Source organism: Eretmochelys imbricata, chromosome 4 (assembly GCF_965152235.1).
Source record: "Eretmochelys imbricata isolate rEreImb1 chromosome 4, rEreImb1.hap1, whole genome shotgun sequence".
In the NCBI taxonomy this organism is placed as follows: Eukaryota; Metazoa; Chordata; order Testudines; family Cheloniidae; genus Eretmochelys; species Eretmochelys imbricata.
In genome coordinates, this window is record NC_135575.1 from 1 (window position 1) to 26,502 (window position 26,502).

A 26,502-nucleotide genomic window follows, 5' to 3' on the forward strand; every position below is an offset into this window, starting at 1 on the left:
TCCCATCCCCCCTTCCCCGCTGAGCGCCCTCTGACACTGTCCCTCCCGGGGGGGCATTGCCCATCCCCCCTCCCCACTGAGTGCCCTCTGACACTGTCCCTCCCGTGGGGGCATTGCCCATCCCCCCTTCCCGCTGAGCGCCCTCTGACACTGTCCCTCCCGGGGGGCATTGCCCATCCCCCCCCCCCGCTGAGTGCCCTCTGACACTGTCCCTCACGGGGGGCATTGCCCATCCCCCCTCCCCGCTGAGCGCCCTCTGACACTGTCCCCTCCCGGGGGGGCATTGCCCATCCCCCCTCCCCGCTGAGCGCCCTCTGACACTGTCCCTCCCGGGGGCATTGCCCATACCCCTCCCGCTGAGCGCCCTCTGACACTGTCCCGCCCGGGGGGCATTGCCCATTCCCCCCTCCCCGCTGAGTGCCCTCTGACACTGTCCCTCCCGGGGGGGCATTGCCCATCCCCCTCCCCGCTGAGTGCCCTCTGACACTGTCCTTCCAGGGGGGGCATTGCCCATCCCCCCTCCCCGCTGAGTGCCCTCTGACACTGTCCCCTCCACGGGGGGCATTGCCACATCCCCCTCCCCGCTGAGTGTCCCTGACACTGTCACTCCCGGGGGGGCATTGCCATCCCCCCTCCCCGCTGAGTGCCCTCTGACACTGTCCCTCCCGGGGGGCATTGCCCATCCCCCCTCCCGCTGAGTGCCCTCTGACACTGTCCTTCCCGGGGGGCATTGCCCATCCCCCCTCCCGCTGAGTGCCCTCTGACACTGTCCCTCCCGGGGGCATATTGCCCATCCCCCCTCCCCGCTGAGCGCCTCTGACACTGTCCTCCCGGGGCATTGCCCATCCCCCCTCCCCGCTGAGTGCCCTCTGACACTGTCCCTCCCGGGGGGGCATTACCCATCCCCCCTCCCCGCTGAGCGCCCTCAGACTCTGTCCCTCCCGGGGGGGCATTGCCCATCCCCCCCTCCCGCTGAGCGCCCTCAGACTCTGTCCCTCCAGGGGGGCATTACCCATCCCCCTCCCCGCTGAGTGCCCCCTGACACTGTCCTCCCGGGGCGGGCATTGCCCATCCCCCCTCCCGCTGAGCGCCCTCTGACACTGTCCCTCCAGGGGGGCATTGCCCATCCCCCCTCCCCGCTGAGCGCCCTCTGACACTGTCCTCCCGGGGGGGCATTGCCCCTCCCCCCTCCCCGCTGAGTGCCCCTGACACTGTCCCTCCCGGGGGGCATTGCCCATCCCCCCTCCCCGCTGAGTGCCCTCTGACACTGTCCCTCCCGGGGGGCATTGCCCTTCCCCCCCCCCCGCTGAGTGCCCTCTGACACTGTCCCTCACGGGGGGGCATTGCCCATCCCCCTCCCGCTGAGTGCCCTCTGACAGTGTCCTCCCGGGGGGCATTGCCCATCCCCCTCCCGCTGAGTGCCCTCTGACACTGTCCCTCCCGGGGGCATTGCCCTTCCCCCCCCCCCGCTGAGTGCCCTCTGACACTGTCCCTCACGGGGGGGCATTGCCCATCCCCCCTCCCCGCTGAGTGCCCTCTGACAGTGTCCCTCCCGGGGGGGCATTGCCCATCCCCCCTCCCGCTGAGTGTCCCCTGACACTGTCCCTCCCGGGGGGGCATTGCCATCCCCCCTCCCCGCTGAGTGCCCTCTGACACTGTCCCTCCCGGGGGGGCATTGCCCATCCCCCCCTCCCCGCTGAGCGCCCTCTGACACTGTCCCTCCCGGGGGCATTGCCCATCCCCCCTCCCCCGCTGAGCGCCCTCTGACACTGTCCCTCCCGGGGGCATTGCCCATCCCCCCTCCCCGCTGAGTGCCCCCTGACACTGTCCCTCCGGGGGGGCATTGCCCATCCCCCCTCCCCGCTGAGTGCCCTCTGACACTGTCCCTCCCGGGGGGGCATTGCCCCTCCCCCCTCCCCGCTGAGTGCCCTCTGACACTGTCCCTCCCGGGGGGGCATTGCCCATCCCCCTCCCCGCTGAGCGCCCTCAGACTCTGTCCCTCCCGGGGGGCATTGCCATCCCCCTCCCCGCTGAGCGCCCTCAGACTCTGTCCCTCCGGGGGGCATTACCCATCCCCCCTCCCCGCTGAGTGCCCTCTGACACTGTCCCTCCCGGGGGGCATTGCCCATCCCCCCTCCCCGCTGAGCGCCCTCTGACCACTGTCCCTCCCGGGGGGCATTGCCCAGCCCCACCTCCCCGCTGAGCGCCCTCTGACACTGTCCCTCCGGGGGGGCATTGCCCATCCCCCCTCCCCGCTGAGCGCCCTCTGACACTGTCCTCCAGGGGGGGCATTGCCCATCCCCCCTCCCCGCTGAGTGCCCTCTGACACTGTCCCTCCCGGGGGCATTGCCCATCCCCCCTCCCCGCTGAGCGCCCTCTGACACTGTCCCTCCCGGGGGGGCATTGCCCCTCCCCCCTCCCCGCTGAGTGCCCCCTGACACTGTCCCTCCCGGGGGGCATTGCCCATCCCCCCTCCCGCCCTGAGTGCCCTCTGACACTGTCCCTCCCGGGGGGGCATTGCCCATCCCCCTTCCCCGCTGAGCGCCCTCTGACACTGTCCCCTCCCGGGGGGCATTGCCCATCCCCCCCTCCCCGCTGAGTGCCCTCTGACACTGTCCCTCCCGGGGGGGGCATTGCCCATCCCCCCTCCCCGCTGAGCGCCCTCTGACACTGTCCCTCCCGGGGGGGCATTGCCCATCCCCCCTCCCCGCTGAGCGCCCTCTGACACTGTCCCTCCTGGGGGGGCATTGCCCATCCCCCCTCCCCGCTGAGTGCCCTCTGACACTGTCCCTCCCGGGGGGGCATTGCCCATCCCCCCTCCCCGCTGAGCGCCCTCTGACACTGTCCCTCCCGGGGAGGCATAGCCCATCCCCCCTCCCCGCTGAGCGCCCTCTGACACTGTCCCTCCCGGGGGGGCATTGCCTATCCCCCCTCCCCGCTGAGTGCCCTCTGACAGTGTCCCTCCCGGGGGGGCATTGCTCATCCCCCCTCCCCGCTGAGTGCCCCCTGACACTGTCCCTCCCGGGGGGGCATTTCCCATCCCCCCTCCTCGCTGAGTGCCCTCTGACACTGTCCCTCCCGGGGGGGCATTGCCCATCCCCCCTCCCCGCTGAGTGCCCTCTGACAGTGTCCCTCCCGGGGGGGCATTGCCCATCCCCCCTCCCCGCTGAGTGCCCTCTGACACTGTCCCTCCCGGGGGGCATTGCCCTTCCCCCCGCCCCGCTGAGTGCCCTCTGACACTGTCCCTCACGGGGGGGGCATTGCCCATCCCCCCTCCCCGCTGAGTGCCCTCTGACAGTGTCCCTCCCGGGGGGGCATTGCCCATCCCCCCTCCCCGCTGAGTGCCCTCTGACACTGTCCCTCCCGGGGGGCATTGCCCATCCCCCCTCCCCGCTGAGCGCCCTCTGACACTGTCCCTCCCGGGGGGGCATTGCCCATCCCCCCTCCCCGCTGAGTGCCCTCTGACACTGTCCCTCCCGGGGGGGCATTGCCCATCCCCCGCTCTCCCGCTTAGCGCCCTCTGACACTGTCCCTCCCGGGGGGCATTGCCCATCCCCCCTCCCCGCTGAGTGCCCTCTGACACTGTCCCTCCCGGGGGGGCATTGCCCATCCCCCCTCCCCGCTGAGTGCCCTCTGACACTGTCCCTCACGGGGGGGGCATTGCCCATCCCCCCTCCCCGCTGAGTGCCCTCTGACACTGTCCCTCCCGGGGGGGCATTGCCCATCCCCCCTCCCCGCTGAGTGCCCTCTGACACTGTCCCTCCCGGGGGGCATTGCCCATCCCCCCTCCCCGCTGAGCGCCCTCTGACACTGTCCCTCCCGGGGGGGCATTGCCCATCCCCCGCTCTCCCGCTGAGCGCCTTCTGACACTGTCCCTCTCGGGGGGGCATTGCCCATCCCCCCCTCCCCGCTGAGTGCCCTCTGACACTGTCCCTCCCGGGGGGCATTGCCCTCCCCCCCTCCCCGCTGAGTGCCCTCTGACACTGTCCCTCCCGGGGGGGCATTGCCCATCCCCCCTCCCCGCTGAGCGCCCTCTGACACTGTCCCTCCCGGGGGGGCATTGCCCATCCCCCCTCCCCGCTGAGCGCCCTCTGACACTGTCCCTCCCGGGGGGGCATTGCCCATCCCCCCTCCCCGCTGAGTGCCCCCTGACACTGTCCCTCACGGGGGGCATTGCCCATCCCCCCTCCCCGCTGAGTGCCCTCTGACACTGTCCCTCCCGGGGGGGCATTGCCCATCCCCCCTCGCCGCTGAGTGCCCTCTGACACTGTCCCTCACGGGGGGCATTGCCCATCCCCCCTCCCCGCTGAGTGCCCTCTGACACTGTCCCTTTCGGGGGGCATTGCCCATCCCCCCTCCCCGCTGAGCGCCCTCTGACACTGTCCCTCCCGGGGGGGCATTGCCCATCCCCCCTCCCCGCTGAGTGCCCTCTGACACTGTCCCTCCCGGGGGGGCATTGCCCATCCCCCCTCCCCGCTGAGCGCCCCCTGACACTGTCCCTCCCGGGGGGGCATTGCCCATCCCCCCTCCCCGCTGAGTGCCCTCTGACACTGTCCCTCCCGGGGGGGCATTGCCCATCCCCCCTCCCCGCTGAGTGCCCTCTGACACTGTCCCTCCCGGGGGGGCGTTGCCCATCCCCCCTCCCCGCTGAGCGCCCTCTGACACTGTCCCTCCCGGGGGGCATTGCCCATCCCCCCTCCCCGCTGAGTGCCCTCTGATACTGTCCCTCCCGGGGGGGCATTGCCCATCCCCCCTCCCCGCTGAGCGCCCTCTGACACTGTCCCTCCCGGGGGGGCATTGCCCATCCCCCCTCCCCGCTGAGCGCCCTCTGACACTGTCCCTCCCGGGGGGGCATTGCCCATCCCCCGCTCTCCCGCTGAGCGCCCTCTGACACTGTCCCTCCCGGGGGGGCATTGCCCATCCCCCCTCCCCGCTGAGTGCCCTCTGACACTGTCCCTCCCGGGGGGCATTGCCCATCCCCCCTCCCCGCTGAGTGCCCTCTGACACTGTCCCTCCCGGGGGGGCATTGCCCATCCCCCCTCCCCGCTGAGTGCCCTCTGACACTGTCCCTCCCGGGGGGCATTGCCCATCCCCCCTCCCCGCTGAGTGCCCTCTGACACTGTCCCTCCCGGGGGGGCATTGCCCATCCCCCCTCCCCGCTGAGTGCCCTCTGACACTGTCCCTCCCGGGGGGGCATTGCCCATCCCCCCTCCCCGCTGAGCGCCCTCTGACACTGTCCCTCCCGGGGGGGCATTGCCCATCCCCCCTCCCCGCTGAGCGCCCTCTGACACTGTCCCTCCCGGGGGGCATTGCCCATCCCCCCTCCCCGCTGAGCGCCCTCTGACACTGTCCCTCCCGGGGGGCATTGCCCATCCCCCCTCCCCGCTGAGTGCCCTCTGACACTGTCCCTCCCGGGGGGAATTGCCCAGCCCCATCCCCACTGAGTGCCCTCTGACATTGTCCCTCCCGGGGGGCATTGCCCATCCCCCCTCCCCGCTGAGTGCCCTCTGACACTGTCCCTCCGGGGGGGCATTGCCCATCCCCCCTCCCCGCTGAGTGCCCTCTGACACTGTCCCTCCCGGGGGGGCATTGCCCATCCCCCCTCCCCGCTGAGCGCCCTCTGACACTGTCCCTCCCGGGGGGGCATTGCCCATCCCCCCTCCCCGCTGAGCGCCCTCTGACACTGTCCCTCCCGGGGGGCATTGCCCATCCCCCCTCCCCGCTGAGTGCCCTCTGACACTGTCCCTCCCGGGGGGAATTGCCCAGCCCCATCCCCACTGAGTGCCCTCTGACATTGTCCCTCCCGGGGGGGCATTGCCCATCCCCCGCTCTCCCGCTGAGCGCCCTCTGACACTGTCCCTCCCGGGGGGGCATTGCCCATCCCCCCTCCCCGCTGAGTGCCCTCTGACACTGTCCCTCCCGGGGGGGCATTGCCCATCCCCCCTCCCCGCTGAGTGCCCTCTGACACTGTCCCTCCCGGGGGGGCATTGCCCATCCCCCCTCCCCGCTGAGCGCCCTCTGACACTGTCCCTCCCGGGGGGGCATTGCCCATCTCCCGCTCTCCCGCTTAGCGCCCTCTGACACTGTCCCTCCTGGGGGGGCATTGCCCATCCCCCCTCCCCGCTGAGCGCCCTCTGACACTGTCCCTCCCGGGGGGGCATTGCCCATCCCCCCTCCCCGCTGAGTGCCCTCTGACACTGTCCCTCCCGGGGGGGCATTGCCCATCCCCCGCTCTCCCGCTGAGCGCCCTCTGACACTGTCCCTCCCGGGGGGTCATTGCCCTCCCCCCCCCCCCGCTGAGTGCCCTCTGACACTGTCCCTCCCGGGGGGCATTGCCCATCCCCCCTCCCCGCTGAGCGCCCTCTGACACTGTCCCTCCCGGGGGGGCATTGCCCATCCCCCGCTCTCCCGCTGAGCGCCCTCTGACACTGTCCCTCCCGGGGGGGCATTGCCCATCCCCCCTCCCCGCTGAGCTCCCTCTGACACTGTCCCTCCCGGGGGGGCATTGCCCATCCCCCGCTCTCCCGCTGAGCGCCCTCTGACACTGTTCCTCCCGGGGGGGCATTGCCCATCCCCCCTCCCCGCTGAGTGCCCTCTGACACTGTCCCTCCCGGGGGGGCATTGCCCATCCCCCCTCCCCGCTGAGTGCCCTCTGACACTGTCCCTCCCGGGGGGGCATTGCCCATCCCCCCTCCCCGCTGAGTGCCCTCTGACACTGTCCCTCCCGGGGGCATTGCTGTACTGAGACAAGCAGCATGGAGGCTGCTCATTCCAGCCAGCAGGGCCCTCTGGGTCTCCTGGGGCAGGGCTCTGTGCTGGAGCCAGGCAGCCAGGAGCAGATTTGGCCCTTTGCTGGAACGGCATCGCCAGGCATTGATCGGTGCACCCGGCTCCCTTTGAGTGCTGCGTGCTGGCAGCTGGGGCCTCCCCAGAGCAAAGACACCAGCAGCTCTGGTTTGATGCACACTGTTCGTGGCCTGCTGCCTTTGCTGACCTGCCCTCCGGCACGGCTACATGTCCTGAGCAGGGGGCGGGAGAAGCGAAAGGAGCTGCTGTCCGACAGACTACATTCCCGGGGGGCAGGCAGGCCGGGCCTGGGGCTCCTGCATGTGTGCATCCCGGGGGGACAGGCTGAGAGCTATGGACTGAGGGCCCTAGGGTGTCAGCTCTCTGCTAGCTACAGCCCAGTTCTTGTCCCCGAGCACTGGCTGGTGAGGGCTGCTGCGGAGACACCGAGATGGCCTAGAGCCAATGCCCTCTCCTAGCACATACGCAGACCGGGCCAGTCCCCCCTGTCTGTCCTGGGGAGCCCGCTGGGTGGGTCGCTTGCTCACCTTCTGCAGTGTAACAGGGCTGCTCCGCCCCTGCTGAGAATTTGGGTGCTTGGTGCCCGGGGTTCATCGCCCAGTGGCGGAGAGCACAGGAGCGGCCAGTGCGGACGTTATAGCCTTCCCCTCTGCTCACAGGTGGCTGGGCTCAAAGCTGATTCCCTCCCCCGCCAGCAGGTCGCACCGCCCGGTTCACTGCGGGCAGCTCCTTGTACCGTCCCTAACCCTGATCCTCCAGATTCCCTCGGTCACCCCCCCCCAGCTCTTCCTTTATGCTGAGACAGATCCGTGTCAAAGCTGCGTGGACAGTGATTTGCACTCGCTGGGTGGGAATTGTGGGGGGAGGGGGGTCTCGGTGTTGGTTGGGAGGGGGAGCTCCTTGTGCATATTCTGGGCTCAGCCAGACGCCCCGCGGTCTCCCAGGAGCTGGGGCCGCCTCCTCTCTGTGGTGGGTGCCCCTCTTGGCGGGGGGCTGTTGCAGCTGCTGTGCCCTGGCGTGGTGTCACCCTGCTCTGGCTGCGACGGTGACTGGCCGGTTGAAGCAGCCCAGTGGATCTGCGTGGGTGAGCGGCTGTCCTGCATATTTTATTTGAAGTAAAGTTGATGCCCCGTGGAGATCTGTGTGTCTCTCTGTCTCATGATTCAGTGCAGGCCTTGATTGTCCACACTGCAGACACAATATTGTAGCCAGGTCCCAGGACGCTCAGCCGACCTGGGTACAACACAGGGATTAGCTGGGTTCATGCAGTGGCTGTTTTTCTGTAACGACTCGGCAGCGTTTGAACCTTGGAGTGTCCTGTCCGCTGTACAGATTCTGCAAACCCAGGGATTAACTCCGCTCGCTGGCAGCAGGAGTTGGCTGTTGTCCAGCAGAGGGGGAAATGGGACCGTTTGCCAGGGTGATACAATTTCACAGCACCGTCTTGTCAGCTATGCTGATTGTACTGTCACTGTGTGTGTGATGGGGACATCTCTGCAGCCATCCCAGAGCGCCTCACCAGCAGACGAAGGGTTAGCTACACTGTACATGTTTCACTTACACTGATGTAACTCCCCTTGGGGGCACTCTTCTTTCGAAACGAGTGGCCTTTTAAAGCTTTGGCCTTTTAAAACTACTTTGAAAGCAACATAAGCTTAAAATGGAAAGAAGTCACTCGTAGCAAGGTCACTCGAGTGTCCACGTGGGGAGATGCACGGGTGCAATTATAGTGGCATGTAGGAATGAAATTAGGAGGGCCAAATCGCACCTGGAGCTGCAGCTAGCGAGAGATGTTAAGAGTAACAAGAAGGGTTTCTTCAGGTATGTTGGCAACAAGAAGAAAGCCAAGGAAGGTGTGGGCCCCTTAATGAATGAGGGAGGCAACCTAGTGACAGAGGATGTGGAAAAAGCTAATGTACTCAATGCTTTTTTTGCCTCTGTCTTCACTAACAAAGTCAGCTCCCAGACTGCTGCGCTGGGCATCACAACATGGGGAATAGATGGCCAGCCCTCTGTGGAGGAAGAGGTGGTTAGGGAATATTTAGAAAAGCTGGAAGTGCACAAGTCCATGGGGCAGGACGAGTTGCATCCGAGAGTGCTAAAGGAACTGGCGGTTGTGATTGCAGAGCCATTGGCCATTATCTTTGAAAACTCGTGGCGAACCGGGGAAGTCCCGGATGACTGGAAAAAGGCTAATGTAGTGCCAATCTTTAAAAAAGGGAAGAAGGAGGATCCTGGGAACTACAGGCCAGTCAGCCTCACTTCAGTCCCCGGAAAAGTCATGGAGCAGGTCCTCAAAGAATCAATCCTGAAGCACTTACATGAGAGGAAAGTGATCAGGAACAGTCAGCATGGATTCACCAAGGGAAGGTCATGCCTGACTAATCTAATCGCCTTTTATAATGAGATTACTGGTTCTGTGGATGAAGGGAAAGCAGTGGATGTATTGTATCTTGACTTTAGCAAAGCTTTTGACACGGTCTCCCACAGTATTCTTGTCAGCAAGTTAAAGAAGTATGGGCTGGATGAATGCACTATAAGGTGGGTAGAAAGTTGGCTAGATTGTCGGGCTCAACAGGAAGTGATCAATGGCTCCATGTCTAGTTGGCAGCCGGTGACAAGTGGAGTGCCCCAGGGGTCGGTCCTGGGGCCGGTTTTGTTCAATATCTTCATAAATGATCTGGAGGATGGTGTGGATTGCACTCTCAGCAAATTTACGGATGATACTAAACTGGGAAGAGTGGTAGATACGCTGGAGGGCAGGGATAGGATACAGAGGGACCTAGACAAATTGGAGGATTGGGCCAAAAGAAATCTGATGAGGTTCAATAAGGATAAGTGCAGGGTCCTGCACTTAGGACGGAAGAACCCAAGGCACAGCTACAGACTAGGGACCGAATGGCTAGGCAGCAGTTCTGCGGAAAAGGACCTAGGGGTGACAGTGGACGAGAAGCTGGATATGAGTCAGCAGTGTGCCCTTGTTGCCAAGAAGGCCAATGGCATTTTGGGATGTATAAGTAGGGGCACAGCGAGCAGATCGAGGGTCGTGATCATCCCCCTCTATTCGACATTGGTGAGGCCTCATCTGGAGTACTGTGTCCACTTTTGGGCCCCACACTACAAGAAGGATGTGGATAAATTGGAAAGAGTCCAGCGAAGGGCAACAAAAATGATTAGGGGTCTGGAACACATGACTTATGAGGAGAGGCTGAGGGAACTGGGATTGTTTAGTCTGCAGAAGAGAAGAATGAGGGGGGATTTGATAGCTGCTTTTAACTACCTGAGAGGTGGTTCCAGAGAGGATGGTTCTAGACTATTTTCAGTGGCGGAAGAGGACAGGACAAGGAGCAATGGTCTCAAGTTGCAGTGGCGGAGGTTTAGGTTGGATATTAGGAAAAACTTTTTCACTAAGAGGGTGGTGAAACACTGGAATGCGTTGCCTAGGGAGGTGGTAGAATCTCCTTCCTTAGAAGTTTTTAAGGTTAGGCTTGACAAAGCCCTGGCTGGGATGATTTAATTGGGGATGGGTCCTGCTTTTGAGCAGGGGGTTGGACTAGGTGACCTCCTGAGGTCCCTTCCAACCCTGATATTCTATGAATCTATGAATTCAGCTCAGCAGCCTGTAACCAGACCCTTAATAGTATCAAAATTAGCTCTAATATTATACAGTGGGGAGAGGATGGTAGTGAAATTGATATTTAGAACCCTCAGAAGGTACCCTACCCCATATCTAATCTCTCTCAATTCAATGAGTTTTGGCACCCATGTCCCTTGCTTAGTGAGTGCTACTTAGTTGAGGGCAAGTCCCTAAGGCATAAAAGGCCAAGTACAGTTCCACTGTCCTTGAGTCACATAGCCAGGATAATAACACTTTATTCTTCCTGTCCCAATAACAAAGAGACTGGGGATCCCACAGCAGCCAAAGTGACCATTTGGGCAAGAAGTCCCATCATGCTAGGCCGGGTGGGGGTGCCCATGCAAACGAGATCAGCCCCTGACATCCTTTTCCACAACTCACCACCAGATGTCAGGGTAGAGCTCATCCTGACTCTGCTTACATCTATACTAGAAACTTAAAAAGAAAAGGAGTACTTGTGGCACCTTAGAGACTAACCAATTTCTTTGAGCATGAGCATAGGTGACCACAGACCCAGACCCTTGGATCTTAAGAACAATAAAAAAGCATTCAGTTTCTTAAAAGAAGAATTTTAATAGAAAAAAAAGTAAAAAGAATCACCTCTGTAAAATCAGGATGGTAGATACCTTACACGGTAATTAGATTCAAAACACTGAGAATCCCTCTTGGCAAAACCTTAAGTTACAAAAAGACACAAAAGCAGGAATATCCATTCCATTCAGCACAGCTTATTTTCTCACCCATTTAAAGGAATCAGAATCTAACGCATATCTAGCTAGATTACTTACTAAGTTCTAAGACGCCATTCCTGTTCTGTCCCCAGCAAAAGCATCACACAGACAGATCCTGACCCTTTGTTTCTCCCTCCCCCCAGCTTTTGAAAGTATCTTGTCTCCTCATTGGTCATTTTGGTCAGGTGCCAGCAAGGTTCTCCGAGCTTCTTAACCCTTTACAGGTGAGAGGATTTTTCCTCTGGCCAGGAGGGATTTAAAGGTGGTTAGCCTTCCCTCTCTATTTATGACTCTCTCCTACCGCAGGAAGTCATCCTAAGTTACGCTGCTCCCGCTGCGTGAATAACAGAGCTGGATTTGACGTCGCTTCGGTCGACTTACTGCTGTGTCTACACTGGGCTGGGTCGATGGGAGACGCTCTTCGGTCGACTTCCCTTCCTCCTGCCGTTCCCGGCACAGTCCCAAAGGCGACCGGAGAGCGCTCTGCTGTCAATTTAGTGGGTCTTCACTCGACCCCCACGACATCAACCCCCAGTGGATCCACCGCAGCAAACAGAGCCTCCCAACCGTGCTGCCCCATCCACACGGCACGACTTAGACCCGAGTGGGAAATTCAGCTCCTGTGGGGTGTGTCACCCTCATCCGCTGAAGATGCTCCCCGAGTCTCCAGGGATTCCTGCCCTAACTGCTCTCCAGCCGGTTTGTGTTCATACGCTCCCCGTGGGGAGGCTGTGAGTGGCCTGGTTACGAGCGCTGGTTGCTCAGGCCTGGCAGGGAAGGGAAGCTCCGGGCAGCATTGACAGTCTGGAGATCCCTCCGGGGAAGCACAGGCGGTGGGTGGAACAGGCGGGGAGGCGAAGCTGCGGGGTCCTGCGGACGCCCTGAAACCAGCTCACAGACCCCCGGGGGTCACGCTGCCCTACACGCTGTTGCAGTAATGTTTGTACAAGGTGTGACGCTGGCAGAGCAGCTTGTGTCAGAGTGTATTCAGGCCAACGGATGTGTGTGTTAGTAGAGATCAAAGCGACTGTTCAATGTTCAACTGTACTGGGTGTTTAAACCTCCTGAAAACTCGTGGAATGTTGTTTGCACTGTTTTCACGTCTCTGTGTCCTGTTATGCTGTGATAGCAAAGAGTTGCCTTGTGTAGACCCCTGTCACTGAATAACCCCTCAAAGGAGAATGAAGGTGTGTGGGATGCAAGTGAAGAAAAGGTTCATTTCCAAAGAAGGGGTGGTAAGAAGCAGGATCCCTGGGCGGGGGGCAGGAGGGTGGTTTGCACTGTTGTTGCCCAGGGTGGGAATGGGGAACTGGGCTCAAAGCGGTGTCAGGCTTCGAGGGGCTGGGTTCAGAGCTGGAGGTTCGGGTTGGGGTGAGGGTTGGGCTACAGTTTTGGTTCAGGGGTTTCGAGTTGGGGGGCAGGTTATGGGGTCAGGGTTCCAGTTGGGTTCCGGGTAGGGGGTGGGGTTTAGATTTTGGGGGGAGGGTTTGGCCAGCAGCAGCATAGACGTGCGGGTGGCAATGGGGTGCAGCCAATAGTGATAAGTCGGGGGTCTTTTAGGTCATTTTAGTGTCAGTAGCACCCTGGGGAGGGGGGAGGGTCATGTTTACGACAGGGGGCTAAAGTGTTGGGGAAGGGGGCGGCAAGTTGACCCGTCCCACTTCGCACTTCCCACACGGACACGCACAATACGTCGAAGGCGCGGACGCACACACGTCACACACAGACGATGACACAAAACGGCACACAGCACGACACACAAAAATACACACGATACAAACACACACACAACACGACACGGAAAGCATCACACACAAAACATCACACACATGACCCACAACATGTCACACACACACACACACACACACTCAACACAACACGACCCACAACATGTCACACTCAACACAACACGACCCACAACATGTAACACACACACTCAACACAACACGACCCACAAGACGTCACACTCACACACTCAACACGACCCACAACACGTCTCACACTCAACATGACCCACAACACGTCTCATAACACATCTCACACACACTCAACGACACACAGCATGTTGCACGTACGTCGCACACACACAACGTCACACACATAGTTTGACGCATGTCGCACGTATCACGTCACGCACAGGTCGCACTACGCACATGCCCATGCACAACATGTCACGCAGACGCACACACTACATGTCACAGACACGACGCACACAACACGACACATGACACAAAATGGCACATGACATTGAGACACACACGACACTGAGACATGCACACATGACACTGACACGTTGCACGTGGAACACAGCACGTCACACGTCACGCACAACACGTCGCACTTTACATGTCAGATGGACAACACGTCGCACACAGCACGTTGAGCGTTGCTCGTGCATCGCAGGTCGCAAGTTGTAGACCGCACGTTGCATGTTATACGCACAACACATCGCACACAGCCTGTCGCACGTTGTAGACAGCGCGTCACATGTCGCACACACAACACATTGCGCGTCGCAGGCACGTTGTGCATAGCGCATCGCACATAAACAGCACGTCAGGCGTACACGTCGCACGCGCGCACAACACGACACACAACCGGTCACACACACACACACACAAATCACACACAACACTGACACACAACATGTCACACACCAACAAAACACTCATAACAACACACACACAACCACCTCTCACACACACACACGACACCACAGGGCACACAACATCTCACACACCTCCCACGCACGCCGACACACACACACACAACACACGCCCACACACACACACACGACACATGATGTCGCACACACATGATGTCTCTCACACACCAACACACACACACGACATCTCTCACATGCCGACACACACATGCACGCTGACACACGACGTCTCTCACACACGACACCGACACACACGACACACAATGTCTCACACACACACACACGACACGACACACACCACACATGACGACTGACACACACACAACACACGGCGTCTCACACACACGACGTCTCACACACACGACACACGACGGCTCACACAAACACACGACATCTCTCACATACGCCCACACACCACACATGTCCACACAACACACGCACAACACACGCCCACACACACATGACACACGACACACGCCCACACCCACACACCACACACAACATACGCCCCCCCCCACACACACACCAGCCGACACACGTCTCACACACACAGAGATGACACACACACCGACACACATGACGTCTCACACGCCCACGACACGACATACGACACGTCACACGAGACACAAGACGGCAGAGGACACGACACCGAAATCCCAGCCCCGGAGACGACCCCCCGCGGGGGCGAGAGCGGAGCGGGGACGGTCGGGGGAACTCGGTCTCTGGGCGGCGCGTGGGGCCGGTGTGGGCGGGAGGGAAGAGGGCGGCAGGGCCGAGGGCGAGATTCCCAGCCCCCGTCGAGCGCTGTGGAGCGAGGGCTCCGGCTCGGCTCTCGCAGCGGCTCTGGCGAGGAATGGTGCCGGAGCTCTCGCCGGAGGGGAACGCGGCAGGAGGGGCCTGAGCCGCTTGGGCCTCTTTCCAAGGAGGCGGAACCAGGCCTCCGCTCTCTGCCCGCAGCAGACCCGGCTGCCAGGTCGGCGCTTCCAGTTCCTCGTCCGCACTCGCCGCCTTCTCGTGTGTTCGCCAACTCGCTCTCTCTCCTCTGCTCTCCTGCTGCCGTCTCCCTTTGTAGGACACGGGTCGGTGTGCCTTCCCACAGGTGAGGTCTCGGGAGCCATGGAAAAGTCGGAGCGGACGAAGATCATGCAGGGCAGTAGAAAGGCTGCTGAAAGTACCTGAAGAGACAAAGGGAATGAGAAGGGGGAAGTCCAGACTAAGACAGGAGTCTAGTCTGTAAAGAGAAACCACGGGAAGTCTAAGCTACAGAAACTCTTCAAGTTGCCAAAAGACGTTTAGGATGGGAAATGACTTCTTGAATCCAGTCTCTTGAAGATCTTAGGCTTAGTATGTGTGTGTATTTGTATTTGCTTAGTAATCTGCCTTCTTCTGTTTGCTATCCCTTATAATCACTGAAAATCTGCCTTTTCTAGTGAAACTATTTTTTGTTTAATATTATTATTATTAAACTCAGTTTGTGCAACGTGAGGAAATGATTTGTGTATTACTCCAATGGGCCACCCGGTGTCACTCTTGCTCCATGAGGGAAATGATTTGAGCATGACCTGAATTGGCCACCCACTGTCACTGTTGCTCCATGAGGGAAATGCTTTGTGCAATACCTGGATTAGCCACCCGGTGTCACTGTTGCTCCATGAGGGAAATTGTTGGTGCATTACCCTGAGTGGTGTGAAGGAAAAGTTAGCACGTGTGACTCCATTTTGGTTTGAGGCCCACCATTGTCTAAAAGCAAGCACATCATGCACCAGGAGGAGTGTTTCTTAGATACTGCATTCCTGTGAAAATCCTCCGCCCCCCGCCCTTGTCTCCAGCCTGTTTTATCTCCCGGTTTCTGTTCTTTGTCTGTTCCTAACTCCCTGCCTCCTGGCCTTGCTGTGGGCCTCCCATCCTGATAAGAAAAGTTCCTGGTGCATTGCTTTAGGACCATGTAATGTAGCTGAAGTCATGGTTTAGCACGGGGAATGTACCGAGCCGGGATAGGTGGTAGATAAGGGAAGGGTTTGTCTATTGGCTAAGGTTTCCGATGCACGAGGGCAATGTGCCTTGCTAAAAGGTCTATAATGTCTGTATAACCTGCCTGCGGGGTCCCCTCCTGAGGAGCAGGGGGGCACCACGCTCGAGCGTAATAAACTGAGTATTTTGGGGAACCCTGCCGTTGTGGACTTCGTTCGTGTGCCTGAGCCTAGACTCGAACTGTGCGGGACCCATCGGGTATAATTCACAGCAGTTCCTGTGCGTGACCTGTCAGGTATAATTCGTAACAGTGGCCACCCCCTGTCACTGTTTCTCCATGATGGAAATGGTTTGTGCAGTACCCTGAGGGGCCACACGGGGTCACTGTTGCTCCGTGAGGGGAATGCTTTGTGCGTTACCCTGTGTGGCAACCCAAGACAACACACACAAAACACGACAGAGGACACTGACACACACACACACAACACGACACCGACACACACAGAGAGAACACGTCACACATACAGAAACACGTCTCTCACACACACACAACACAGGACACCGACACACACAAACAACATTCCACGAGTTTTCAGGAGGTTCAAACACCCAAAACAGCGTTCAGAGTGGGGAAGGAACCTTGACACATAGACACAGTGTGAGGCCTGAGTTTCCCCTGCAGTCTGGATGCTCAAACACCGGCTTGGCAACACAAGTCAGCAAGCCCAGGCCACATAGAGACAGGCTCAGTGTGCAGCGTGGACAGACCCTCAGACAGCCCCAGTATTGTCAAATGAGGAAATCCTGCCTGTGTTTTGACTTGCTGGTAGAAGAGCCGAGTGACCTTGGAGCTCACCGAGCTTCACTGACCAACGCAGCGCTCCAGCACCTGAGCTCTCGGGCTCCCTGCTGAAAGAAAAGCTGAAGGAGCGACCAAGGTCAAAGAGAGGTGCTCGTCTTTGGCCCAGGGCAGGGAGTCCCACCCTCAAAGCGAGAACATTTCTCTCTTTGTCCGTCTGTGTTGGGGCAGGAGCGATAACACGTCCTCCTGCATTGGCTATTTCAGAGAGTAGTTTCTGACTGTCTTCTCAAAGACAGGGTGCGAAACAGGCCTCAAACCTGACGGAGTGGAAACAAGAATGATGCAGCTCGACTGAGCCAGCTGAGAATTGAGATGTGCCCCTCTCTGAGATTGCCCCTCTCTTGCTCATCCAGCTTGGTCTACAACTCCTGCCTATGAATTTTCCCCCTTTTCTTGGGATGCAGGCTTCCGATAGCTTCTGCAGCTTTGATTTAAAGTCATCCCAGGCCTCCTCTGCCTTTAGATCCCTAAAGTTCTTCAGTCCAATCCACTTGCCGAACACATTTCCTTAATGTTTCAGTCAGCCCTTTTGAAATGAAAAACCCTAGTTGCAGATTTATTTTTTGTTGATCCTTCCGTTCAGTTTGAACTGAATTAGCTCATGATCGCTCGAACCAAGATTGTCCCTTCCAACCATTTCTCCTAGGAGGTCCTCACTTCTCACCCAAATCTAGAATGGCACCCCCTCTTGTCGGTTCAGCAACTACTTGATGAAGGAATCCATCTAACAGCATCTAGGAACCTCTGAGCCCGATTATTATTACTAGCACTCGTCCTCCAGTCTAGATCTGGGAGGTTAACGTCTCCCATGATCACGCAGTTTCCATGAGTATTTACTTCATTAAAAACATTGAAGAGGGCTCGATCCACATCCACATGAGATCCCGGCGGTCTCTAGCACACTCCAAGCACTATCCCAGGGGAGGCTCGAGTCCTTTTCTTCCCAGTCGTATTTGGGACATAAGCCTTGTCTGGAAGGGCGCACAGGGCGAAAGTGTTTTTGGCCATAGCAGGTTCGTTGTCGCAAGAATGACGTCCATTCCCCTTCAAAACGTGTTTTGTGTAATGTTGTGTGTGTGATGTGTTGTGTGTCATGTTATGTGTGTTTGTGTCTGTCTGTGTGATGTGTTGTGTGTCGTGTTGTGTGTGTTTGTGTGTGTGTGTGAGACGTGTTGTGTGTCATGTTGTGCAACGTGTTGAGTGTGTGTGTGTGTGTGTGTGTGTGGTAAGGTGTTTGTGGTGTCATGTGATGTGTTGTGTGTGACGTGGTGTGTGTGTGATGTGTTGTGTGTCACATTGTGTGTGTGCTTGTCCGACGTGCGACGTATTGTGTGTTTGATTCGCGATGTGCAACGTGCTGTGTGCGCGTGCGACGTGCGACATGTTGTGTGTCCGACATTCGACGTGTTGTGTGTGTGACATGGGACACGCGACACGCAACGTGTTGTGTGTGCAGGTGTGACGTGCAACGTGCGATGTGCCATGTGCGAAGTGTTTGTGCAGCTTGAGGCATGCGATGTGTTGTGTGTGTCCATGCAACGTGTGACATGCGATGTGTTGTATGTGTAACGTGTTGTATGTCATGTTGTGTGTGTTATGTGTTGTGTTTCATGTTATGTTTGTCGTATTGTATGTGTTCTGTGTCGCGTTGTTTGTGAGAGAAACGTTTTTGTGTGACATGTTGTGTGTGTGTGAGACGTGTTTTGTGTCTTGTTGTGTGTCGCATTGTGTGTTTCTGTGTGTGTGTCGTGCGATGTGTTGTGTGTATCCGTGCAACATGCGACGTGTTGTGTGGGACATTAAATGTGTATCTGTGTGTGTCGTGGTGTGTGTCGTGTTCTGTTTGTCATGTTTTGTGTGTGTGTGAGACGTTTTGTGTGTGTCGTTTTGTATGTGTGTGACATGTGTGTCATTTTGTGTGTCATCTAGAGTTGTGTAGATTGTGTGTGTGGTATTGTGTTTGTAGTGTCATATGACATGGTGTGTGTGTGAGATGTGTTTTGTGTAGTGTTCTGTGTGAGTGACAAGTTCTGTGTTGTGTGTGTTTGTGTCTGTCTGTGTGACGTGTTGTGTGTCGTGTTGTGTGTGTTTGTGTGTGTGTGATGTGTTGTGTGTGTCGTGTTATGTGTGTGTATGTGTGAGACGGGTTGTGTGTCTTGTGTGTGTGTGCATGAGACATTGTGTGTGTGATGTGTTGTGTGTGTGTTTGTGTGTGTGACAGGTTTTTGTGTGTGTCGTGCGGCGAGCAATGTGCGACATGCTTACATGAGTGTGTGTGACAATGTGCAACATGTTTTGTGGGACGTGTGATGTGTTTCTGTGTGTGTTGTGTTGTGTGTGTTTCTGTGTGTGTCGTTTTCTGTGTCGTGTTGTGTGTGCCATGATATGTGTGTGTGATGTCTTGTGTGTGGTGTTGTGTGTCGTCTAGAGTGTTGTGTGGATTGTGTGTGTGGTATTGTGTTTGTGGTGATATGTGACGTGGTGTGTGTGTGAGACGTGTTTTGTGTAGTGTTGTGTGTGTGACATTGTGTGTCGTGTTTGTGTCTGTCTGTGTGATGTGTCATGTTGTGTGCCATGTTGAGTGTGTGTGTGGTGTTGTGTTTTTGGTGTCATGTGATGTGTTGTGCGTGACGTGGTGTGTGTCGTGTGTGTTTGTTTCTGTCTATGTGACATATTCTGTGTTGTGTGTGTGACATGTGTGTAGTGTTTTGTGTCTGTGTGACGTGGCATGTGTCGTGTTGTGTGTGTGTGAGATGTGTTTTTGAGTGTGACGTGCGACGTGCTGTGCGTGCGTGCAACGGGCAGCGTGTTGTGTGTGTCTGTGCTATGTGCAATGTGCATCATGCGACATGCGACGTGTTGTGTATGTGCCTGTGAAATGCGATGTTTTGTGTGTGATGTGCAACACGTGACATCTTGTGTGTGTTACGTGCGACGTGTTGTGTGTCCGTGCTACACGCGACGTGTTGTGCATGACATACGACGTGCTGTGTGTGCGTGTGTGAGATGTGTGAAGTGCGACTTGCTGGGAGTGACATGACGTGTGACGTTTTGTGTGTATGTGTGCAACGTACAACGTGTTGTGTGTGTCTGATGTGCGACGTGTTGTGTGTCTATGTCCAATGTGTGACAAGCGACGTGCGACGTGTTGTGTGTGCGGCGTGTGGCATGAGGCGTACGATGTGTTGTTTCTGTACGTGCGACACACACCATGTCACACACAACATGTCTCATGACACACAACACGACACACAACCCATCACACACACACAACATGTCACACAACACTCTAGATGACACACACAACACGTCACAAAACACCACACACACCCCACACCACACACAACACGAAACACAACACATCACACACACACGGAACACAAGACTCTGGACGACACACAGCACACACACAACACATCGCACACACACAAACGTGTCACACACACGTGTTGTGTGTCATGCTGTGTGTTTGTGTGATGTGTGTGTGAGATGTGCGATGCGCAATATACTGTGTGTGTGACGTGCTATGTGAGCATGCGACGTGCTGTGCGTGCGAGGTGAGATGTGTTGTCTCTGAGCGTGCGACACACACCACACAAACGGCACACAACACAAAACAAACACACAACATTGCACTCAACACATCACACACACAACACACCACACAGACACACACACACAACACAACACACAACACGTCCCACACACACTGAATACAACACTCTAGATGACAGACAACACATGCACAACACATCACACACACAAACACGTCTCACACACACAAGTGTTGTGTGTCGTGCTGTGTGTGTGTGACGTGTTGTGTGTGTGAGATATGCGAAACGCAACGTGCTGTGTGTTTGATTTGCAATATGCGATGTGCTGTGTGGGCGTGCAACATGTGACATGCGACGAACAATGTTGTGTGTGATGCACAGCACTTTGTGTGTGTGATGTGCAACGTGTGACGTGAGACGTGTGGTGTGCGTGACTGTGACGTGCGACATGCGACATGCTGTGTGTGCGTGCGAATTGCGATGTGCGGTGTACGACATGCGTCGTGCGGCGTGTTGTGTGCGACGTGTGACCTTTGTGTGTGAGGTGCGACGTGTGACATGTTCTGTGTGTGTGCGTCTGTGTGGTGTGTTGTGTGATCTGTTGTCTGTCATCTTGTGTGTGTTGTGTGCCATTTTGTGTGTCGTGTTAAGTGTGTGTGTGGTGTTGTGTCTGTAGTGTCATGTGACCTGTTTTGTGTGATGTGGTGTGTGTAGTGTTTTGTGTCTGTGAGACGGGTTGTGTGTCGTGTTTTGTGTGTGTGTGAGACGTGTTTGTGTGTCTGACGTGCGACGTGCTGTGTGCGCGACGTGCGATATGTTCTGTGCGTGCGACGTGCGAGGAGTTGTGGGTGCGACATTTGACGTTTTGTGTGTGTGAAGTGCGACGTGTTGTGTGTCCGGGCCCGTCCCCTCAGTTGCAGTCTCAAGTCTTCAGTGTCCTTCTTGCTGGCAGTGTCGGGTGGGGGGAGGAGAAAGGCCAAGCGTGGGCCCCGGGTTTGGGTTTGGGTTTTGCCCCCTCAGCCCGTGTGCTTGGGAAGCCCCAAGTCCAGGCGTGTCTGGGGGGGGGGCGGAAGCGTGGGGGGGCATTGCTCAATCTCCCAGCACGGTGCAGCAATTCCCTTGCTGTGGCCTCAGGCAGGGGAATCACTGAATGGGAGCTTCCTTGCTGGGCAACGGCTGTGGATGGGCTGTTTCACACCCCACCCGGGGGTTGCTGACCTTCCTTGCTGGTATCTCCTAACCTTTCCCCGGATACATGGAAACCATGCCGTGCAAGGTAACACCACAATTCAATCCAAGGTGAGGAATATGGGGGTTACAGGGCACCTAGAGGAGGAGGATTTGATGTTTGCATTTTGCATAATGAAAGAGGAGGGATAATCATGTATTAAATGGATTGATGTAGGATAGGATTTGACCATGTTCTGCCAGCCACCCTTTCTGAGAGCAGGAAGGAACGGCCTCGTGTGCCATTGGTAAAGGTGCATCAGCCAGATTCTGAGGTCTGTGAAAAGGCCTCACAAATGTCCAGATGGTCAAGAAGACGTGAGAGACTTGGAAACAGCAGGAGACAATCAGAAAACATCCACCGTATCCGACGCTAAACATGTTAGCAGCATTGATGACCTCAGAGGCGAGGCAGGCACCCTGAATGCAAGACAAAGAAGAGCTCAGGATGGGAAGCCAACAAAACCACCAAACGATAACAGCGGAAAACCCGGAGATTAACCCCACTTGAGGACTAACGATTACAGAATGACACTGCAAAATCCATAGATGAAAGTGGGAATTTACAAGTCTAAAGCTGGGGTGTTTTGCCATAAGACTCTGGGTTCAGTCCTGCAAAGCCTCGGAGCATGGGATTGCGACCGACGGAGCCCAGCTCCTCGCTTGTGTTCAGTCTAACTGGCCGTTAGATTGACAAGAGCTACAGCAAACTGGTAACTGTAAGACCATCTGCAGGACGTGTGTGTGTGTGTGATTAAATGCGTATGCTAAGAGTTGTATTTTCAAGAAATGCGGTGTATTGCCTTTTCCCCTGAAAAGATCCCGTGTGCTTCTTCTAAGCATAAGACGCTCCCCCAGGGTGTAGAGTGTCACAAACACATCCCATGACTCTGCCCCCAATAACTGGAACTAGGACATGAATGTGGAAGAAACAAGAAGAATTGTGTTAATGGTTTATTTACAGTAACTGGAAAGCAGGAAAGTAAAAGGAGCTGAGAAGGAGCTTTCATAACCACAGCGTAGGGCAAGGAGACCCAGAGATTTTGAGAACAGTTTTCATAATGGCACTAAAGTCACAGAAGTGGCCAGGAAGTAACCCAGGGAATTAAGGAATTACCATCTCACTTGAAGAAAAGGAGGACTTGTGGCACCTTAGAGACTAGCAAATTTCTTTGAGCATAAGCTTTCGTGAGCTACAGCTCACTTCATTGGATGCATTCAGTGGAAAATACAGTGGAGAGATTTCTATACATAGAGAACATGAAACAATGGGTGTTACCATACACACGGTAACGAGAGTGATCACTTAAGGTGAGCTATTACCAGCAGGAGAACAGGGGAGGAGGGGGGGAACCTTTTATAGTGATAATCAAGGTGGGCCATTTCCAGCAGTTGACAAGAAAGTCTGAGGAACAGTGGGGGGTGGGGGTGGGGGGCGGAATAAACATGGGGAAATAGTTTTACTTTGTGTAACGACCCTTCCACTCCCAGTTTTATTCAAACCTCATTTAATTGTATCCAGTTTGCAAATTAATTCCAATTCAGCAGTCTCTGGTTGGAGTCTGTTTCTGAAGTTTTTAGTTGAAGAATTGCAACTTTTAGGTCTGTAATCGAGTAACCAGAGAGATTGAAGTGTTCTCCGACTGGTTTTTGAATGTTATAATTCTTGACATCTGATTTGTGTCCATTGATTCTTTTACGTAGAGACTGTCCAGTTTGACCAATGTACATGGCAGAGGGGCATTGCTGGCACATGATGGCATATATCACGTTGGTGGATGTGCAGGTGAACGAGCCTCTGATAGTGTGGCTGATGTTATTAGGCTCTATGATGGTGTCCCCTGAATAGATATGTGGACACAGTTGGCAACGGGCTTTGTTGGAAGGATAGGTTCCTGGGTTAGTGGTTCTGTTGTGTGGTGTGTGGTTGCTGGTGAGTATTTGCTTCAGGTTGTGGGGCTGTCTGTAAGCAAGGGCTGGCTTGTCTCGCAAGATCTGTGAGAGTGATGGGTCGTCGTTCAGGATAGGTTGTAGATCCTTGATGATGTGTTGCAGACGTTTTAGTTGGGGGCTGAAGGTGATGGTTAGTGGCGTTCTGTTCCTTTCTTTGTTGGGCCTGTCCTATAGTAGGTGACTTCTGGGTACTCTTCTGGCTGTGTCAATCTGTTTCTTCACTTCAGCAGGTGGGTATTGTAGTTGTAAGAATGCTTGATAGAGATCCTGGAGGTGTTTGTCTGTGTCCGAGGGTTTGGAGCAAATGCGGTTGTATCGCAGAGCTCGGTTGTAGACGATGGATCGTGTGGTGTTCCTCCAGCTTTCATCCAGACCACACCACACGATCCATTGTCTACAGCTGAGCTCTACAGTACAACCGCATTTGCTCCAACCCCTCGGACAGAGACAAACACCTACAGGATCTCTATCAAGTGATCTTAAAACTACCTGCTGAAGGGAAGAATACCCGGAGGTCATCTACTCCAGGACAGGCCCAACAAAGAAAGGAACAGAACGCCACCAGCCATCACCTTCAGCCCCCAACTGAAACCTCTCCAGCGCAGCATCAAGGATCTGCAACCTATTCTGAAGGATGATCCCTCACTCTCACAGATCTTGGGAAACAGGCCAGTCCTCGCTTACAGACAGCCCCCCAACCTGAAGGAAATACTCACCAGCAACCACACAACAAAAACACTGACCCACGAACCAATCCTTCCAACAAACCCATTGTCAACTCTGTCCACATATCTATTCTGGAGATCTGGAGTACTGTGTCCAGTTTTGGGCCCCACACTACAAGACGGAGGTGGAAAAATTGGAAAGAGTCCAGCAGAGGGCAACAAAAATGATTAGGGGACTGGAACACATGACTTATGAGGAGAGGCTGAGGGAACTGGGATTGTTTAGTCTGCAGAAGAGAAGACTGAGGGGGATTTGATAGCTGCTTTCAACTACCTGAAAGGTGGTTCCAAAGAGGATGGATCTAGACTGTTCTCAGTGGTAGCTGATGACAGAACAAGGAGTAATGGTCTCATATTGCAGTGGGGGAGGTTTAGGTTGGATATGAGGAAAATCTTTTTCACTAGGAGGGTGGTGAAACACTGGAATGCGTTCCCTAGGGAGGTGGTGGAATCTCCTTCCTTAGAAGTTTTTAAGGTCAGGCTTGACAAAGCCCTGGCTGGGATGATTTAGTTGGGGATCGGTCCTGCTTTGAGCAGGGGAGTTGTTGGGGACACTGGGGCATGGACACTAGGTAACTCGAGGGGATGGAAGACCACGAGTGTCGATGAAGCCCCCTCGCACTAGGCCCAGGTGTCCTTGCCCCCCCAGCCCCCGCCTCGCCTGGAGGCACTCGCAGCAGCTCTGCATACTAGGTCCAAGTGTCCTTGCCCCCCCCACCCCCCCCGCCTGGAGGCACTCGCAGCAGTTATGCTGAGGATCTGCAACAATATGTTGCAGAGTCAGACGGCCTGAAACTAAACAAGGCCAAACAGGGCAGATATGGAAGAACAATGCTGAATAAAGCAGCTTTATGTATAGGTTAACAAATGATACAGAGAACAAGGGAACTAGCTGGGAACTGGATTGGCTGGCTATATGGATACTTAGGGCAGCTTGCTATTGGATAAGTATGCTGAAGAAAGGATGTATAAAAGCCTGTGTAACTTCCTGCTCTGGGTGCAGGATATGAGATCTTATTCTCCCTGTACCTTTTTGCAGCTGCAAATAAACTTTTCTGCTTCTCCACCCCGTTGTGATTATTGGGTGTAGCACACCGGGTAGCGAACCAACCTCAGCTGTTGTTTAGCCTCTCGGCACTGGGTGCCGGTAACAGGTTGGACTAGATGACCTCCTGAGGTCCCTTCCAACCCTGATATTCTATGAATCTATGATTCTATGATTCTAGGCACACCATCCTAGGACCTAATCATATCAGCCACACCATCATGGGCTCATTCTCCTGCACGTCTACCAATGTGATGTTTGCCATCATTTGCCAGCAATGCCCCTCTGCCATGTACATTGGCCAAACTGGATAATCTCTATGCAAAAGAATAAATGGACACAAATCAGACGTCAAGAATTATAACATTCATAAACCAGTCGGAGAACGCTTCAACCTCCAAGGTCACTCAATTTCAGATATAAAATTCGCAATTCTCCAATAAAAATACTTCAAAAACAGACTCCAGCCAGAAACTGCAGAATTGGAATTAATTTGCAAACTGGACACTGTTAAATTAGGCTTGAATAAAGACTGGGAGTGGGTGGGTTATTACGCAAAGTAAAACCTATTTCCCCATGCTAAGTTCCCCACTACTGTTACTCACATCTTCCTCTCAACTCTTTGAAATAGGCCATCCTGATTTTCACTAGAAAAGGTTTTTTTCCTCCTGCTAAGAATAGCCCACCTTAATTGATTTGTCTGTTAGAGTTGGTATGGCAACGCCCATTTTTTTATGTTCTCTGTGTATATATATCTTCCAACTGTATTTTCCAGTGGATGCATCCGATGAAGTGGGTTTTAGCCCACGAAAGCTTATGCCCAAATACATTTGTTAGTCTCTAAGGTGCCACAAGTATTCCTCGTTTTGTTTTGTTTTTTGCTGATACAGACAAACACGGCTCCCACTCTGAACTAAATGATTGCATCTCTCCCCAGAATCGATCTAGAAGCACAAAGAACACCCTGGAGACCAGGCCTTTAAACGTTAGGAAACATCAGAGTTAAGGTGACATGTATGTACTTCGCGCAGTGCTGTTGTGCAGGTGTGTTATGATACAGACTCACAAGTGTGGCCTTGAGGTCAATTCCCTGCCCCCCACAGCATCAATTTCCTCCAGACTCCCAAGGGAAGTGGTGCTTCCTCCATCCCTTGATGAGATGCTTTTCTTGAGTCTGCTTTGGTCCAAAACTCGCGACTGCGCCATGCAGGAGGCCTGTGATGTGTAGGGGGCCAGATGAGATGATCTAACAGTCTCTTCTGGCCTTCAAGTCTCCAAATCTCTGCAAAACTGAGTGCGGCACATTGAGCATCCTCTGATGGTTC